Here is a 14,986-nt window from a genome sequence, read left to right on the forward strand (position 1 = left end):
AAACTGTGTACACTACACTTGTAACCCAGAGCTCCTTCCTAGTTTAGGAAAAAGGGGTATGAGTCATATTGCAAAGAATTAGCTACTTGAGTACAACTCAACAAAGGAATTAAATAGAAAATAGTTACTTTGTGTTTTTTAAATATCTAAAGGGGCAAGAAAGGCTAGCATGTCATTCATGAAAAACCTTATGTTATTTTAGGAGGACACCTCTTTGCTCACCACTACGAAAGCTTAACCACAACACATCTGACCTTTGCGAGTGTAACACTCACTATGGGAGAATGCCTGCCTATGTTAATTTTGTTAGCTCACAAAATAGATAACCCAGTTGTTCTTTAGTAAACCAATGATTAAAGCAGCCAATTTGTCTTGTCCAGGAGCTTTCAGAGAGTGCTTCGGATTTTTATTGGGCCTAGGATTCACTAGACTGGATTTAGTTTGCTGAAGATTTTTGGACATTCCTAAAAACTAGAACAAAGAAGTGACTGTTTAACTCTTGTCAGAAGTTGGTAGTTGGGAGAAGAAGCTTACTTATTTTTGAGACCTTCTTCAGAGGCTACCTTCCCTTTGGAATGTGAACAGTGGAAGGTAAACACTTGAATATTGTACCTTAATTTCAGTTAAGGTCAAGTGTTACGGTTAAAGGTTAAATGCAGACATGTTTCAAAATTTTGAGCTTATCTTAGAGAGCCTTTGAATCCTGCATATTGATCTTATCCAGGGATTCCACACTCTACCCCAAGGAGAGGATTTGCTTTCTGGAAGATTACCTTTCTCTGTAGGTATTCTGGAAGTGCCACAGTGATTTGCAAATGTTCTTACCAGGAATAAACAAATGTAGGGAATAAATGATGCTTAGCTCTCCTGGTAGCTGTACCTGAGCTAAACAAGGAGAGTATTTGGATTCAGTTTCAAATAGTGCACTGCAGTACCCTTTCATTGTTGAGAGAGAACAGTAGCTGCTTGTGTTAGTCTCTTAATACCTATACTGACATTCTTAGAGTCCTTTAGTTGTACTTTTCACAATTCATATTAAGCTCCAAAGTAGACAGAAACCAAGGAGATGACATTATACTTCTTATTACCATCTTTAAAGAGGCAGGTTATAAAAAGGTGATTTGTATTTTTTATATATATATTTATATATATATATATATTCTTTTTTTTTTTTTTTTTTTTTTTGCGGTACGCAGGCCTCTCACTCTTGTGGCTTCTCCCGTTGCGGAGCACAGGCTCCGGACGCGCAGGCTCATGGGCCTAGCCGCTCCGCGGCATGTGGGATCTTCCCGGACCAGGGCGCAAACCCGCGTTCCCTGCATTGGCAGGCGGACTCTCAACCACTGCGCCACCAGGGAAGCCCTGTATGCTATATTTTAATTGATTGAAGCAAGACTGGCCTTGGGAAGAAGATACCTCTAAGGAAATATCTGTTTTCTTGTGCCAATTCAATGGGTAGAATAAGGAAAACTCCTGAAATTCCATGAAAAAATTACTGTAGTGAATGCTCATTCTTTGACCACTGTTGTCCTGGTACTGTTAAGGTTCAGAACATACGCACATCCTACTGTACAGTCATGGCCTCTTCAAAGGCCACTGAAAACACATTAACCGGTTACCTCGTACCAACAATCTCAGCGGACTTTCTATTCCAGCCATACTGAAGTCTGATAAACGCAGACCTGTGTATGAGCAGGGCATTTATTTGCCTTTGACATAGCAATTCCACTGCCTGGTCCAACTCACTTAACTCTTATCAACTTGGTAACTGGTGTGACAAATACAAAATCTCAGGTTGTTTACAGATAGGGAGAACAGCATCCTAGGCCAGACAGGCACCCTAGAGGAAAGCCATATGGTCAGCAGATTTCCATTTGTGTTTATCGTATTTAAAGATATTTTTTGTTTTTTGTTTTTGCGGTATGCCGGCCTCTCACTGTTGTGGCCTCTCCCGTTGGGGAGCACAGGCTCCGGACGCGCAGGCTTAGCGGCCATGGCTCACGGGCCCAGCCACTCTGGGCACGTGGGATCTTCCCGGACTGGGGCACGAACCCGCGTCCCCTGCATCGGCAGGTGGACTCTCAACCACTGCGCCACCAGGGAAGCCCTAAAGATGGTTTTTTATGAAACTAAAATAGTGTAAGCACCTTTGATGAAAGTTAAAAAGACAAAGTTAGTTGTTTTACTTTATACTGCTTATATATACACATATATGTGGAAGAAATAAATCCAGGTTGTATTAAAAGCTACTGCATATGAACCCAACCATGCCTCTTAATTTTTATTAAAATACTTGTCACTGAAATAAAGTATGCTTTCCCAGTTCATCTGTTTCAGTCCTATTTCCTCAGGCTTGAGTTTCAGGATTTCATTGGACAGTGTCAGGGGCTTAGATTATTTAGCTCCTTGTGTTGGTTTTCTCTAGAGTATAACTTTATAGCAGAGGTGCAAATTGAAAGTGATGGAAAGTCTTGATCTTGAAATTAGAAGTTCAGTCAAGGGGGCTTCCCTGGTGGCAGAGTGGTTAAGAATCCGCCTGCCAGTGCAGGGGACACAGGTTTGAGCCCTGGTCCAGGAAGATCCCACATGCCACAGAGCAACTAAGCCTGTGTGCCACAACTACTGAGCCTGTGCTCTAGAGCCCATGAGCCACAACTGCTGAGCCCGTGTGCCACAACTAATGAAGCCCACACACCTAGAGCCCGTGCTCCACAACAAGAGAAGCCACCACAATGAGAAGCCCATGCACCGCAACGAAGAGTAGCCCCTGCTCGCCGCAACTAGAGAAACCCCATGCACAGCAACAAAGACCCAACGCAGCCGAAGATAATAAATAAACAATTAAAAAAAAAAAAAACAGGGTGGAGGGAGGGAAAAAAAAAAAAAAAACTCACAGACTCTTGGGCTTCCCTGGTGGTGCAGTGGTTAAGAATATGCCTGCCAATGCAAGGGACATGGGTTCGATCCCTGGTCCGGGAAGATCCCACACGCTGTGGAGCAACTAAGCCCATGCGCCACAACTACTGAAGCCTGCACGCCTAGAGCCTGTGCTCCACAACAAGAGAACCACCGCAATGAGAAGCCCACACACCGCAGTGAAGAGTAGGCCCTGCTCACCACAACTAGAGAAAGCACGCATGCAGCAACAAAGACACAACTCAGCCAAAAATAAATAAATTTATGAAAAAAAAAAAACCCCACAGACTCTTAAAAAAAAAGTTCCATTGAGATATCCTTTTGTTGAATTGGAGATTTCAACAGAAGAGCAAGTGTTTTAGCTTTATAAAACCCTTGAAAAATAAACATTAATATGGTTCTGCTAGGTGTGTAGCTTTCCTATCCACCTATCATATCTCATATACTCTTAAAGCTAGAAGGGAGTTTAGAGAGCCGCTAATCCAAAGCTTCATCTTACCTATAAAGAAACAGGCCCTGTACAAATGTGGAACATGACATATTTCTTTTAAGGAAAAAGAATGATAAATACAAAATTCAAGATAGTTATTTTCTCTAGAGGAGAAGCCAGGAGGATGGGATCAGGAAAAAACACAGTATATTAGTAGTATTCTGTTTAATAGGTTGGGTGGTGGTTTTCCCAGTGTTTTATCTTGTTATGCTTCATATGTGTGTATTAAATAGTATATAGTTTTAAAACATCTAAGAATACTTGCTAAAATCATTGCAGAGTGCTTACTGTAAGCAAGCCACTGTTCTTAGCGTTTTACATATTTTAACCAAGGATGAGGGGAAAACAGGCCCTGAAAATTTTCTCTTTACCAAGGACACACAGCTTGTTAATAGTGACCATAACCTGCAACTTCTGATTCCTAAATTGCTGCTTTGGGCTTCTATAACCATTCTGCTTCTCTAAATGTTGATTCTGCACTCAACCTCTCATTCTCTCAGGCTGTGCGTTTCCTCCGCAACTCATTTCCATGTCTACCAGTTTGGATTCCACGGTCAGTCACTTCAGTGGCCTAAGTCAACACCCTGAGTTCCCTTGACCCTGTTGTTCTTCTACTGTCTCCGCTTCACCAATTCTCAAGTCAAGCGAAACCCGCCATCTCTTACTTTATTTCCTCTAGGTTATCAAGCGTAGTGACAGAAAAATCACATAAATATGCCATCTGACTCCACTGCAGATGTATGATTTCTTAAGTACCCATTCCTGTTTGGCTTTTTTCAGCTTTACCTGGTAACTATTATATCCTTTTTATTGTTCTCCTCAACTTTATAGTCCCTACTTCCCACCCCTACTTTCAGCAGATGGCATTGCCTCTTACTCTCTAGAGAAAATACTGGTTATCAAACTTAACTTCTTCTTTTCCCATCCCTAGACTTGAACTCTTGTGACATCCATCTTTTCCTTTACGTCAGAGGTATACTTCTTCTCCAAGGCTAACTTCATCCCTGTACTATATCCCAGCTATTGATGCATAACAAATTTCCCCAAAGCACAGTGGATTAAAACAAAACTAGGGCTTCCCTGGTGGCGCAGTGGTTGAGAGTCCGCCTGCCGATGCAGGGGACACAGGTTCGTGCCCTGGTCCGGGAAGATCCCACATGCCGCGGAGAGGCTGGGCCCGTGAGCCATGGACGCTGAGCCTGTGCGTCCGGAGCCTGTGCTCCACAACGCAACGGGAGAGGCCAGAGCAGTGGGAGGCCCGCGTACCGCAAAAACAAACAAACAAACAAAAACTAAATGTTGTTACCCTCCCAGTTTCTGAGGGTGAGGAATTCAGGCGTGGCTTAGCTGGGTAATCCTGGCTTGGGATCTTTCATGTAGTTGCAGTCAAGATGTCAGTCAGGGCCACAGTTTTCTGAAGACTTGATAGGCTAGAGGGTTTGTTTCTAAGGTGGCTCCCTCACATATTTGGCAAGTCAGTGTTGGTTGTTGGCAGAAGGCCTCAGTTCCTCACCATGTGGGACTCTGCACAGCCTGTTTGAGTGCCCTCACAACATGTCAGCTGCCTTCCCCCAGAGTGAGTAAGTTAAGAGCAAGGAGGAAGCTGTGAATTCTTTTGTGACCTAACAACTTTAGAAGTCACACTCCATCATTTCCATAACATGCTTTTGGTTACACTGGTGAGCCCTTTTCATTGTAGGAGGAGAAGTTAAAGGAGCATGAATACCAGGAGGCAAGAATCATTGAGCCATCCTGGAGGCTGGCTCTCAGACACTTTTTCTGTCTTCCAATATCTTCCGTAAGTTATTCCCTCTTTTCTCTTTACCTTAATTCTATTTCTTTTTCTTTATATGTTATATTTTTCAGTAATAAATAGGTTGTCTTCTTTAATCTTTAACTCTTTAAACTACAATAATGCTAATGTTACATTTCATTCTTTTAAAAAAAAACACATACGGGCTTCCCTGGTGGCACAGTGGTTGAGAATCTGCCTGCTAATGCAAGGCACACGGGTTCGAGCCCTGGTCTGGGAAGATCCCACATGCCGCGGAGCAACTGGGCCCGTGAGCGACAACTACTGGGCCTGCACGTCAGGAGCTTGTGCTCCGCAACAAGAGAGGCCGCGACAGTGAGAGGCCCGCGCAACCGCGATGAAGAGTGGCCCCCGCTCGCTGCAGCTAGAGAAAGCCCGCGCACAGAAACGAAGACCCAACACAGACAAAAAATAAATTAATTAAATTAAAAGCAACAACAACACATACCCTCTCCCCCATATTAATCCGGGTTCGGTTGCAGAAAACATCTATTTGAGCTAGTCTAAGCAGGAAGGGACGTGTTACGGGGCATTAAATGGATCACAGAATTACTGGGAAGACTGAAGAAACAAACTCTAGACTGGACTTGCAGAAATAACACCCAGAAAGCTGCTGCTTCTACTACAGTAAGGAAGCTGCCACTGCAGCTGCCAGTTCAGGAAGCACACTACCTCTGCCACTGTCAGCATCCCCAAATGGATGCCCTGTACCCTCTCTTAATCGCTGCGGGCTTTAGAATCATACAGTGGTTCATCTGATTGGCAGAACCGAAATCACGGCCGAACCCTAGTTACAAGGGATTATGGGAAATGTAGTCCAGCTTTCCAGAGCGGTACACTAGAAGAGTATCATGTTAAGCAAATCAATATATAGAAACCTCCACACTCCCTCTCGAGCTATCGCTTGCTTGCTTCTTCCCTTCAGTGCCTGATTTCTTGAAAGAATTGCCTATATATAGTTGGTCTGCAGTTCCCACTTATCCCTTAATCCATTGCAGTCTGCCCACTCTGTTCTGTCTCCACCCAACCTACTAATTTGCAGGACCAGTGGTCTATTTTAGTCCTACTCCCTTGGACATTCAAGAAGCAGCAGGTTGCTGCTTGTGTTGCTTGTGGTAAGAGCCATATCAATGTGATGCACAAAAGAATTACTTAAGGCCACTCTCCTGGAACAGGCCTTGGACTTGGAGGCACTTAAAGCCTTGAGCTTCAGCTGCTATCTAGACCTGCTCTCCCTCATACGTGACTAATCTAGGTTAATGATGTTTCTGTTCGCCTGGTCTTTTCAGAATCCCTCACATTCAATTAGTCACCAGATCCTGGAATTTCAATACCAATGATGACTTCTGAAGCCAACCAGTTTTTTGTATCGCCACCGCCACTGCCTTATTTCCAATCGTCGTCCCTGCCTGGATTATTACAGTAACCTCCTAAGTAGTCTTTCAGCCGCTAGGTTTTTCCCATTTCAGTTTATCCTCCACCTGCCTGCAAGATATTTAGTAATCGGTTTCCAGTTTACCTAATGATAATAGCAAAGGCTTTTTGAGCACTTGGTCTGTGCCAAGCACTGTACAAAGCACTTTATATGAACTGTCACATTTAATTCCCATGAAGTAGATATTATTATGTCCCCACTTGGTAGATAAGGAAACTGAGGATCATAGACTATACAAGATTTGACCATTAGTTACTCCATGGAGGAACTGGAATTGGAGTCAGGTCTGCTACCCCGCAAAGGCAGTATTCTTACTCCCACCACATTTTACAGTTGCTCCAGCCTCATCTCTCCCGACCCTGTTCGTAGTCCAGCCATAGTGAACCCCCCATCCCTCTAACGCATTGTGCTCTTTAATGACAACACCTTGGTGCGTCTTGTTTCCCTCGCGTTCCCAGTGATTCTCTGCTTAGCATACTCCACCTTCAAGTTCCAACTCAAGTGTTATCTATTTGGTTAACTCCAGGCTCTGTGGTCTAGGCTCCTGCTGTTCTCTGTTAGTACTCATTTTGAGTTGCGCTGTGATTAGCTTCTAAATGCCTGTATCCGCCAGTTCAGAATAGGAAACAGAAACCACTCTCAATATCTCCATATTTTAAGCAGAAAAGAAATTTAATACAGAGAATTATGAAGTGCTTACCAAATCCTTGGAATAGCTGGAGAAGCAGGCTGTAGCTGAGGCCTCCAGGAATGACTCGCAGAACACTACCAAACTAACCCACCAACGGAGCTACAGCCTTGATGGCCGTGGGGATACCGAGTGTGAGAACGTAGCACTCTAGTACAACCCAGGGATCAGGAAGCTGCTGACAAACAATCCCACGACATATATAGTGTCAGACTTCTTGCAGGGCTACTGACCAGTGTAAACATCCAAATGCGTAGTCAGCACAGGGAGGAAAAATGAAACTGCGTAATCAGAACCTGGAGCCCTGAGGGTTTGTTCTAGGGTGGGTTGGGGTTTTTGAATGTTTGCTTTCAAAAAGTAAGATTGAGGTAAGACTTTTTTTTTTTCTTTAAGGAAATAGTTATTTTCAAAGTCCACAGGAAAAGATAACCATATGCCAACCTCCCCTCTCCCAAAAAAAAGCCAAAAATTCTGTAGCTACAGTACGTGAGTACCAAGTGGGCAGGCAAAACCATTTGAGAAAAGTGGTTACGAAAGCAATTAAGAGAGGTAATGTTAAACTAGGAGTCAGTACAAACTTACCTTGAATCGAAGAGCAGCCCTGTGACCTTGGAAACATCATTTAAACTGTGCTTCATTCTTCTTTTCTCCGACCTTCAAGATTTAATCCAACCCTAAATTTTGGGTTTGTTAGTTATTCAACTGAAAAAAGCATTTTTAAAGTAAAGAGGAGGAAGGTTATGCAACCATCTCTAGGGCTCTCTGTACTTTTGATCATTCTGTAAAAGTTCCCTGTCAACCTTAAAACATTCTCTGAGGCCATCCAGTTGAGGTGAGAGGAGCAGTGGGAAAGAAAGGAACCTAGAAAGTGGAGGGGATTTTGCCTTCACCATACTGAATCAAATACAGTCTTTTAAAACACACAGAGCAGCTTCGAAGTTCCCTAATTTCCCAATTTGGAGTTTTGGTTAACCTGTCCCCCGAGTTAAGGGGGAAAGAGATTCTTCAAAGATTCTAGGAGCTAGAAGGGCTCATCGCAACCTCAGAAGCCAAGCTTGTTATAAAAAGTGCATTAAGAAGCATCCTCTAGGCTATGTTAGCTAGGCCAGAGATTAAATGGAGCTTTCCCCAGGTCCCTGCAGCCTCCTTTGGGCTATTTGAGGTGCTTGCTGTATTTTTTGGCCTAATTTTTTTTTTTTTTCCTGCAAGACTTGTCCTTCATCTTCTTGCTTCTCTAATGTAAACGGCTTTTCAGAACACCATTCCCAGACAAACCTTCAAGTGTTAGCGGAGGGTCAGTTTGCCAATACTGTTTTTTGTTGTTGTTATTTCCTTCAAAATAGGAGACTGGTGCTGTCTTCAGAGAATGCTATGGCATGACAGGAGTTTTGTGCAGCCGTTCATTTCTCCCCTGCTAATACGCTTCCTTCGTTTGCTTCAAAGCTTGTTTACCAACTCTAGCTTGGTCCCTGGACTCTCCTCCCTTCACCCTGCCCCCTGCATTGTGCATTTCAAAAGGTAGAGAAAAATAACAGCCTCTTTTCAGCCGTCTCCAGTGAAGACAGCAGAATTACCAGGGCCAATATGTCAGATTGTACAGCCTTCACCAAACCTTTGCCCAGAGATATTTCAGGTTAGTAAAAGCAAAAGCCACTTCACATAGAGCACAAGGGCCTCTAACAGACAGGGAGGTTCCAGGGCTGCCTCTCCTCAGTGCACACACACAAAAAAAGAGACTTAAGGGTGAATAAGCAGGGTTTAGTTCTTAGCCACAGATGATACAAACCCCAATGATACATCTATTGCTACATGCAGCCAAATTAAATGGGATGTACACATGAAGATTTGTTATAGTTACAGCCCTACCCTCAAGCCGTTTATAGGCAAAGGCAGTGTTTCTCAAAGCATAATCCAAATATCACCTACATCATAATTACTCGGGTGCTTAATTTAAAATGCAGATTCCTGGGCTTTCATCCAGATTTCCTGAATCAGAATATCTGGAAGCAGCACACAGGAATCTATTTTTCACAATACACCTCGTATAATTCTTAGGTACAGTAAAGTTTCTGAAACCACATATTACTTTGAATAAAGGCTTTTTAGGAATTTACAAGGAAGATAATTATACTATTTGAGTTTTAAGGCTCCAAGTCCTTAAAAAATCACATTAATCACAAAGTAAAGAGTATAGCATAGTAGCAATTAAGAACAGGAGTATAATAAAGCACAGTACCCGAATCATAAGATCATTTAAAGGTATAAATGGGGGAAAATGCATTAAAGTTTTTAAGAGTGTTCACAGTAAGCCCTCAATACATTTTAGCCGTAATGAATAAACTGAGGGCACCTAATACACAAATGACGTGACGTACATGGAGCACAAGATTATCCCCATACGCGGTCTTAACGCCTCGATTTCTTCCTTCTAAAACAAAAATTTGAAAGCCATTAAAGGACATCCTCTCAGTCAAGGTCAGGCAACCAAAAAGTAAAGAAATGGCTGCTTTTTACTTAACCTGGGCAAATCACAATATCCCCTGGGAAAGGAGAGTGGATTTCTAGATCTGCTGTCATTTGCTTGCCTAGCCCTGTAACCGCCACAGATTGGTGTCATTGTATGTCCTGATCAATCCTGAGGGTATTTATTGACATTGTCCCATTTCACCAATAAAAGATTCATTTGAGAGCTATCACTACTTATAAATGACCTTCACCTCTGAAGATATAGCCTGAGGACTCTAGGGGTTAGCTAGCCCATGGTTTCAACATGGACTGAATGACGCTAATGGGTTCTAGTGGTGTTGTCTCTGCTAGGAGCATAGGAAGAGGAGAACAGCCAGTGAGTATAAAGAGAACAGTAGAGGATGCCCCCACTTTCTCCCATACCTGGGTCAGGCAGGGGATAGACAAATAAGGGCAATTCTTTATCTAGGATTTCCTTCTCCTGGCCTCTAAGGCTAACGGGTACCTAGTGATCTGTGCCCAAGCATAAGCCCACCTGCCTGCTGCTTTCTGTTTGTGGACATAGTTAACCTGTGTGAGCAGGGGCATAGATTTCAACCTCCCTACACCTCTGGCAGCTGAACAAGGAGACAGGGCTCTATATTCGGCCTCTGAGTTTTCGACAAAGGACAGCATATGGGGGAAACTGTACCCAGGTCTCCCTTGAATCCAGTCTCCGAAAAAGGCAGTCTTCCGAGAGAAAACTGTAACTTCAACAGATTCTGAGAAGGAATAATTTAACCTTGGAATGAAGGTGGAGTAATTGTGAAGTTTTATTTAATTCTATGTCTGAAGAGTTGACACAGAGTTGTCGATCTCCTTGGTGTCCAGCAGGTGGAGATACAGTCTAAGGCTGCCCGGGACTGCAGTGGAAATTCCTGGGCAATAGGTACATTCCAGAGTCTTCTGAAGCCTGTGGCAGAGAGTAAGCAGGGTGCCTTTGCTACTTACCAGTCCCCAGTCATCCTAACCTGCATATTTCTCTTCCTTCCCTTTCACAGAAACTTCAGCCTGAGACCATGACCTGTCAGCTTTTGGTTTCAGACTAGGAAGGGGTGATACAAAGAACTCTATGGTGGAGGAGAGATGGGAAGAGGGGGATCACAGAGACATTTGAAGAACTTTCCTGAAGTCCAGGATCTGTGCTGTTTAGCACAGATTCTGTGTTGGCAGTGAGGTGGCATTCCTGTCAATCTGGAAATGCCGGTATCTTTAAATCCATGGAGGGACCACCCCCCTAAAACTCAAATAAACAAATGGTGACACATAACAGATCTCAAAGTGACACAAACCAGGACCAGGAGACCAGGCAGGATTCAGCATAAGTATCTAACTAACCTTCTGGCATCTGTGGATGCCAGGCATCAGGTAAGGATATGGGTGGGCGCCCTCCCTGCCGTTGGGCACTAGGCCATGGCCACCAGTTGGGTACAATCAGCCTGCCAAGGTGAAGGGCATCCCAGGATGTTGTGCCCATCAGCTTCCCCTGCCACAAACTGAATGGAGCCCGAAACTTACGAGAGCCCTCCTCCACAGACTCAGTTCCTCCTTGAGAACAGCAGGAGAAAGGGAAGCAGGGAAGGGCGGTAATGCTCTACTTAACCTAAAGACAGTAGCAGAGGCTCTTCACTCCTCCACTGGAAAAGAAGAGTCTGGAAATGGACCTTTCTGAATAGGACCCAGAACTTGAAGTTACAAGTTAGTAGGATAAAACAATGTATGATGGAAGTAGAGTGAAGGCAGTGTGACATCGTGGAAGGAGCTAATTTGGGATAAGGACACCTGGATTCTATCCCACGTTAGCTGCATGACCTTGGGCAAGTCATTTATTTTCTCTGGGCTTCAGTTTCCTTGTCTGTAAAATGAGGACATTGGGCTGGATGGTATCTAGAATATCTTCCTTCTCCGACATGTGCTATTCAATTTTGAGAACTGATTGACTTTCCCTTGTTGAGGGTGACTAGTCTAGCACCACAGACCCCCGCGTGACTAGGCATAAGCTATGTCTGAGCTAAGGGAAGCAAGTACTAGAGGAGTGGGGGAAGTGAAAGTTCTGGGTTCCCAAAGTGCCTCCAGACTCACTATCTCTATTCCCACACTACGCCACAGGGATTCCCCCCCACCACAGAGACATGAAGTTCAGAGGTCCAGACCTCCTAATCTTCTGTCTACTGAGAAGGCTGGAGGCTCTTGTTGTCAACCTTGTAACTAAGAGAATCTAAAACTCCTGTGTCAAAAAGAAAGTGATACTCATCTGGGTAACATCCATTGAATTCCTATCTACTGAGTTTGGATGGATCGAATGCAGATCTGTCTCTGATCTCTGCTCCATTGCCCCCAGAGCTGCCCTTCCTCACTCAGGTCCCTTCCTGCCCATTCAGATTCACAGTGGGCTGAGTGCTGGTTCTGGCTGCCTGTGCAGGGTTCACCTGGTCCCTAGGATAGGACCTGTGGCTGAATTTGTCCTGTAAAGAGAGGTATCCCTTTACTTCCCCTCCAAGCATTCATTGTCTCACTTCTTTGCCCAGGTGAGTTTCCATAGGATATTGGAAACTCCTCATTTACCAAAGCTTCCCTATATACCCAGACTTAAGAAAATATTCCACTTCAGAACTGAGAACAGGGAGTTTGGGGAGATTCAAAAATGACAAATAATCATACTCACCTGAGACCTGAGTTCTACTCCCTCGTCCTCCCCTCCACCCTGGGGAATCTTAAATAACACCCTCGGGGAGGAAAAAGTGGTTGGAATAGTCTGACGGATTACCATGATGTTGCATCGTGCTGAATTTCAAAGGGAAGTTAATTTCACCACTCATACGCCACCATATATTTGAATATGCTATAATCTTCAAGGCGGGGAGGGGCAGGGAATCCCACTTTCAAGGAATTTATAGCCTATATTATTTATCTATTAACACATAACAAAATTACCCCCAAAATGTAGTGACTTAAAACAACAATAAACATTTACTCTAAAAAAAATTTTTTTTAATTTAAAATTTAAAACAAACATTTATTCTCTCACACAGTTTCTGTGGGTCAGGAACTCGGAATCCGCTTAGCTGGGTGGCTCTGGCTTGGTGTCTCTCATGAGGCTGCAGTCAACATGTCAACTGGGGCTGTAGTTATCTGAAAGCTGAACTGGGGTTGGCCACCACGTACTGTGAGATAACTCACGTGAGTGAACTTGACTTCTAGCAAGTTGGTGCCGGCTTTTGGCGGAAGGTCTCAATTCCTCTCCACAGGGGTCTCTCCATAGGCCTGCTTAAGTGCCCCCCCCTGACGTGGCAGCTGACTTTCCTCAGGGCAAGTAATCCAAGAGAGAGACCAAGGTAGAGACTGCCGTGTCTTTCATGACAGCCTTGGGAGTTACACACGACACTACCGCAGTTCTGTGCTGATGACACAGGCCAGCCATGACTCAGTGTAGGAAGGGAACACAGAAAGGGCGTGAATACCAGGAGGTGAGGTTTGTTGGGCCATCTTGGAGTCTGGCTACCATATAAACCATCTGGGATCTCAATGTTATCATAAATAATACATTACGCTAAACAAAAGGGGTAGAATATTTATAAACCTGCAAGAAATGTGAATATGCCACGATAGGGCAAATTTCATAGTTTTTCACAAAATGCCATTAAGTAAACGACTTTAGCAGATTCTGTTTTCATTGAAACTTGCTTCAGTGTTACCTTTAAACTCCTTGAGAACATTCTTCAGAGTAGGCTAAGAGATTGCATGATTGCATTGCGATCTTAATCTTTATTCGAAGAATGTAAGCCATGCTGCTATAACCAAGAGATCGGCAAATAGAGGGGTTCAGATAGAGTAATAGTCCAGAGGTAGGTAGAGAGTCCTTGACTGGTGAAGAAAGCTTGCATTGCTGATCCAAGGTGGTTGCTTAGTTTGTCACCATGTCACAACAAGCAGAAGGAAGAAAGAGGAAGTAGAAGATCATCAGCTTCCCTTTTTAAGAACATGACTGAGAAGTGACACACGTTGCTTTACTCATATTCCATTGACCAGCACTGAGTTGTGTGTCCATCCCCTAACTGTTGGAGAGGCTGGGCAGAGTACCCTAGCTGGCAGCCACACACCCTGCTAAACTCAGCGTGTGGGTGGCCAGGTGGAGGGGGTCATATTACTAAAAGGAAGAGGGGACTAGATCCTGGGCTACAGTGCTCTCTGCTACACCTACAAAATTTCGTTCTTTGGGGATAGGTCAGGTGACTGAGGTTAACAAGTAATTGGATCACATCTCCAGCTACATTTTTTAAAATATTAATTAACAATATTTTTAATATTAATTAATTTGGCTGCACCGGATCTTAGTTGTGGCACACGGGATCTTCGTTGCCATGTGCGGGATCTTCGTTTTGGCACGCGGGATCTTTAGTTGCGGCATGCGCGCTCTTGTTCCCTGACAAGGGATCAAACCTCAGGCCCCCTGCATTGGGAGCGGGGAGTCTTAGCCACTGGACTAGCAGGGAAGTCCCTCCAGATACATTTCAAGAATTGGATGTACAGGGCTTCCCTGGTGGTGCAGTGGTTGAGAGTCCGCCTGCTGATGCAGGGGACACGGGTTCGTGCCCCGGTCCGGGAAGATCCCACATGCCGCGGAGCAGCTGGGCCCATGAGCCACGGCCGCTGAGCCTGTGTGTCCGGAGCCTGTGCTCCGCAACAGGAGAGGCCACACAGTGAGAAGCCCGCGTACCACAAAAAAAAAAAAAAAAAAAAAAAAAAAGAATTGGATGTACATTAAAACACGACAGCAAGAAGTGCTATCTTGGGACTTCCCTGGTGGCACAGTGGTTAAGAATCTGCCTGCCAGTTCAGGGGACATGGGTTCCATCCCTGGTCAGGGAACTAAGATCCCACATGTCGTGGGGCAACTAAGCCCGTGTGCCACAACTACTGAGCCTGCGCTCTAGAGCCCGCGAGCCACAACTACTGAAGCCCGCACGCCTAGAGCCCGTGCTCCGCAACAAGAGAAGCCACCGCAATGAGAAGCCTGCGCACCACAATGAAGAGTAGCCCCTGCTCCCCGCAACTAGAGAAGGCCCGCACACAGCAACGAAGACCCAACGCAGCCAAAAATAAATTTATTAATAAAAAAAAAAAGAAGAAGTGCTATCT

This window comes from Phocoena phocoena, chromosome 11, assembly GCF_963924675.1.
Source record: "Phocoena phocoena chromosome 11, mPhoPho1.1, whole genome shotgun sequence".
NCBI classification, from domain to species: Eukaryota; Metazoa; Chordata; class Mammalia; order Artiodactyla; family Phocoenidae; genus Phocoena; species Phocoena phocoena.